Source organism: Passer domesticus, chromosome 3, assembly GCF_036417665.1.
Source record: "Passer domesticus isolate bPasDom1 chromosome 3, bPasDom1.hap1, whole genome shotgun sequence".
Lineage (NCBI taxonomy): Eukaryota > Metazoa > Chordata > Aves > Passeriformes > Passeridae > Passer > Passer domesticus.
In genome coordinates, this window is record NC_087476.1 from 13,170,937 (window position 1) to 13,176,394 (window position 5,458).

Below are 5,458 nucleotides of genomic sequence, written 5' to 3' on the forward strand. Positions count from 1 at the left end.
ATAAACCAGTTGTACTATTGTTTGCAATTTCTGATCAACAACCTGCTAGATGTTACTGTTACAATGTGAATTTTTCTATTTTTTCCATGTCTTCAGACTTCTCATTACTTTGGATTGTACCTTCCTAGACTGCAAAAAATAATTGTGCATTCATGGCACATGTTACAATTGTGGAATTCTCTTAGTCAGAGCGCACATATTCAGTCCATTGATCTGAATTTTGGGTACTGCACAACGTTGTTGATACATCCTCTAAGACCATCTTCAGCTAACAGTAAGTGACAAAGTTCAACCTCCAAAAGTAGTTCCAAGTTATTTATTCAAACAAATGTTATACTACTCCTGATTCAGAACTTCAGAGAGTGCAGGTTTCTAGTCAGTTGAAAAGATGGCCTGGAGAGTAATTGTCCATATTTTCCAAAATTATTTAACTATTTTTCCTAGCTGAAGGCTCTCTCTGCATCTCTACAAAGGAAATATGTTTCAGTTTCTATGGCTTACCATATTCTAAAAATTATTAATATGTCTTGCATATTATTTGTATTACATTTCAAGAATATGAAAAATATTTGGGAAACACTGACTTCTGTTATAGCTACCTAGGTAAAAATCTTGAAGTCTTCATGCATCTCTTCTGCCTTTTAGCTCCTCTTCTGAAAAATTAGAGGTTTGAAAGTGCATTTCATATCCCCTAGAGAGCCATCCATTTCTTTAAGTCTAAGATTTTGCTAAAAATTTGGTTCATAATGTTACAGAGATGAAAGAGCAATATTTTTTTCTGGTAGTAGCTTTTACCAGAGGCTAAACAAATCCTGTGTGAATTTCCAACTGTTCCTCAGATGTGTAAGTTGAATGATTTTTAAAATCTTGTTTTTCTTTCTTTTTCTATTTTCTTCCTTTTACAATATTCTGCATCACAGGTAGAGTTATTAAGTGAATCTGTTATTAAGGATGACTGACATTTTCTATTATAACACCTTGTTTTCAAAGGCCTGTAATTTTGACAAAGTATAACCGCAGGTGGTAAAAATTTACTCACCAAATAACTGCAAAAGGTTGATATCCTGCTTTCTTGCTTGAAAAAAAATGAATTTTTTCATTTCCTAACAATAGGACATGCAGAAATATTGTTTTCATATATTATAAAAACTATTGCAAACATTTTAAAAGAAGGTCTAGCAACTTCATTTGGAAAAGAGAACAAAGAACTTAAAGGAGTTGGTTTTCTGGGGAAAAAGGTGATTCATTATCCTTATAAATGTCTTCTAAGTTGGATGACATCTGCAAAACTTGGTGAAAAATTGAGAAATTGCTTATTTATTGTGCTCAGTAAAAATGTGGGTTTTTTTTTTTTTTGCTTTTTGGTTTTGTTTTTTTTTTTTTTTTTAATTTTTTGTTTATTTTTGTTTTTAAATTTTGGCTAAATTTGCAACTCCCTTAAATTGCAAATCCACCTAAACTGAACCACACAGAGCAAAGACAATGTTGAAGCAATCCACTGACTTGGATGAGCACACTTCTCCTCAGCCCCCCATGCTTCCAGCCCTTTCCTCTTCCACTTTCTACCTTCCTTTCAATGAAAGAGGAATTTTGTTGTTTTGGGACTCAGAGTTTCTCAGAGAAATGTAATGAAAATAGCATCTACTTTCTGCTCCAGCTAATTTTTTAGGGAAAAAGTCCATGCAGTTTCCCTGCCCAGTGAATACCATCCACCTTCTGCAGCTGGTTCTTGTATTTTCTCTCATCTACCTTGTCAGGAACCCTACAGCTCCCTTTTCTTCCACTGACCACAAATCAGAAAAGGAATCCAGCTCCAGGTTCTTGAAACCATTTGTTTTTCTGTGCTCTGCTGGTGCCACTTATGAAGAGGAAAGGAAGGCAGAGCAGTGAGATGGAGGTTTGTGGCGAGCTTTATCTCTCCCAGGAATCTATGCTGATCTAGAACTGAACAGAGAGTGAGTAATAGTGGGAATTATTGCAATTCACTGGCAAAACTTTACCCTGAAATGGGAGATCTAACCTGGCACCTACATCTACAGTTTTGAAATATATACTGAAAGCATAGGTTCAAACACTCCTTATAAAGATCATAGCTCATAAACTGCTCAGTCCCTGGCATGGGTTTTGTCTAAGTTAGCATCCATTCCCTGGACAATTCCCAGGGAATTACCATTGGCCACAGCACATCACCTTGTGCTGGGTTAGTGATCAAGGGAGTGTATTTATGAGGATGCATGATGCACTGTTATTTTGTGGAAGGACTAGAATATAATAGATGTCTTCTTGAGCTGGGTTTCATAACCTTTTGGAAGTCTATTACACACCTAAGATAGCTCAGCTACCTTTGGAGGCATAAAAATCAGCAGGATGGCTTCTCTTGCAGTGTTGAGAACAAAAAGGTTTAATAAAAAGCAAAATAACAAACTCTTTACAGTGAAAAACTGATCTAAGTGTAAGAGGTTCTTGCTCTTGGTAAAACACCTCACAAAAGCTATTAGTTTCTTTGTTCTCTTTTTTTTCTAGTAAATTGCTCAGGCGGGACTTTTTGGCTCCTGTCCAAATAGTTATCTTTAAGTTTGAGGTGAAGTCCCCCAGGCCTATGAAATGCCTTTTTCATCTAATCAAAGAAAGAAACTTCTGGGCTTATTTATTTTTTAAAGGAACAAAGAATAGTTTTGTCACTCCATCAACAAAAGGCACATTCCTTCACTAGAAGGTGTTCCACAGACAATATTATATTCTCGTATAGATGTAGACTTTATATCACACTTACACAATGTCCTCACAGAGAGAGATTGGAAATGTGTAATTTTTTACCAGATTTAAATGTGACATAACATTATAGCTCCTTACCATTCGAGAATGCACATACCTGATGTGTGTGCCAAACTCTCAAGATGGAGGGTAGGGAGGGGCATTAAACACTGACAAAGATGAGCACACAGCCTGGCCATCACAATAGAAAAAGTCATAATCAGTGACAAAGCCAGTTAGAAAATTCCTGGTATCCTTTTCTGTGCCACTTGTTTGCTCTCATTTTAGTGTCCACTGTACTTGTAGAATTGTTTTGAATTCATATTGTAACCCATTCCATTGAGCCAGTCTGTGTCAAATGTGAGAGGATTTGGTCTAGGGGATTATTTTCCTTCTTTACCACTCAGGTTTGGGGGACATTGCTCAGCCCTGACTTTCGTTTGTATTCAACTGCTTTATGTTTTGTTTTAAGAGGTATTCCTGTGCAGCAGGACTACAGGTTACTGAGGAGCATCACAGCAGAGTGACTGCATCTCCATGGGAGATGGGATGTGTGATGTCCTTAAATATCTCAATGGTGAATATTAAATGTATTGTTGAGAAAGAGAACATCTCAAATGTTATCTTTTTCTAAGGAAATAGTGAATTAAAGACATTAAATCAAAGATAAAATCACTTGAAGATCACCAGAGATTCAGTTTTGGAATTATAGATGGGAATTTTTTCCAGAATCACGATTGAGTATTTATTTTCTCTTTCAAATTAGGCTGAACTGACTGGGAATTTAAGAAGTCCAAAGATACGGACAGGGGACTAACAGTTATTTAAGAAATTCTGCCTCTTTGAAAAACAATTAAATATATTATACATTTGCAATTGTACATTCTTCCTGCCTAAAAGATATGGGGCATTTTACAGCTCTTTCATGTGCAAATTACACAAAATAGATTATAGAGAAAGAACATGGACTTGGCTCTTGTCACAAACTAACAGAACAAGAAAGTGGCAGTCATAAACTTTGAAGTCAGGTGTTACTCTCCTAGCTACCTGAAAGGTAGCTAACAAATTCTGTATCAACCAGCCACCAGTGGAATATCCCAGGTTGTTTGCAGGTGAGGGAAAATAAACCACCACTGTTTTAACCTTTCCTAAACACACTTTCTGAAGCACTTCCTTCTGTACAAGGAAAATCTCCACATTCTGCTGGGCAACACATTTTTTTGAGCAGCAGGAGGGGATGGTCTTGCTCCTAGGGAGACATCAGCACAGCCTGGTCTGAACAGCAGGGAGCTGGAAACTCTTATTTATTCAACTCTGTCCATTTAGTGCTTTTGAGTAAAGGGTGATTTTTTGTAAAACTTGTGTCACAGCCCCACCAAGCTCTCTGCTGCGTGTCAACTCTTCTACAGAGCCAGAATAAATGAATGCAAATATAATAATAAGAAGAAGTATAAAACCTCTTTGAAATAAAACATGGAATGGCTGTGATATCCAGAAATTACTGAAGAGTTAGTTCCCTACTTTCCTCTGCTGCATTAAATATTCCCTGTATCCTATGCACTGACACAGGAAACTACTATAGGAACTACTGTTTCTTAAACAGATGTCACAGTTTGCTATACACAAAATATTTTGGCATTAAAATCATTTGGTTTTGAGACTCAAAAGTTACCCCTTGACAGTTTAGCCAGCATTTTATTTCAGCATTACATTGTTTTTCTCTGTATGCGGTTGCATGATATGTAAAGATGCTATTTCAGCTTTTAAATCCTTAAACAATGTATTATTAAAAGACGTTATTATACAAAAGTCTTGAGCATAAGGCAATATAACATGCCACTTTTTTTAGCTGTAATGTGGTCTCAGTGCAATTAACTTCTTCACACACCGTCCTGATGTATCATTCTAGTTGTTTAGTAATCAAGAATTCGTAAAAATAAAAAAGAAACAACAAAACAACCAGACCTCAAAATATATTTGTTGGATAAATCATTACCTCTGTCCTGTTATTTCATAGAGAGAAGTTTAGGTAAATAGTTGCCTAGTAAAATGTTATGTTTGGAATAGTATTTTGGAAGTGACTTTGATATAACAGTAAGTAAATGTGAAATTATCTCCTGGCATTCACCAGATATGTACTCTGGCAGGAAATCAGCTCTTCTGACGTGATGTTTGTGATGACACAGAACTCAGATATGTGGCAGTGTCAGACAACACTACAGTGAACTTCAACATTTACTCAACTGAAAAAAGAGAGTATGAGCTATGAATTAAATATTACACTTTTTTTTTTTTTAAATTCTGTAGTGTATCTTTCAAGGAATGCAGTTTTTTTCTCTCTCGTGTGAATATTGTTTCACTTAAACCTCCTGTTTGAACCAGTGGACTTCATAAAGTTATCCCTTGATGGCACCTTTGAACACACCTGGTCAAGAGTGCTGCCCCCACAGCAGCCACAGCTCTGCAGGGGAATGGCCTCAGCCTGGCTGGCTTACTCATCTCAGGTACAGCACTGCTGGGCAAAGGTTCCTAATTTCAGGGAGCATTCACTGGTGCTGTTCTGCATGAAACAGTTCTTGGCAACTACACTGGCAGTGGGTGTCTAAAAATCCAGAAGAGATTGTGTGGTCTTTACACTCCACTGCCAAATGCCTGGCCTAATAGGAAATGTGAATCCCCAGTAGTATCAGAGTCCACGTAAGAG

At 36.8% G+C, this 5,458-nt stretch overlaps 1 long non-coding RNA gene across 1 annotated transcript; it reads right to left on the reverse strand.

Moving 5' to 3' along the window:
* Nucleotides 1-342: 342 nt before the first annotated feature.
* Nucleotides 343-2,925, reverse strand: LOC135297914 (uncharacterized). The gene is made up of 5 exons (XR_010359844.1): nt 2,873-2,925; nt 1,646-1,944; nt 1,040-1,103; nt 600-653; nt 343-465 (listed from the first exon to the last, which is right to left on the reverse strand). It is a non-coding gene; the product is annotated as an uncharacterized LOC135297914 (long non-coding RNA).
* Between the last annotated feature and the right edge of the window lie 2,533 nt (nt 2,926-5,458).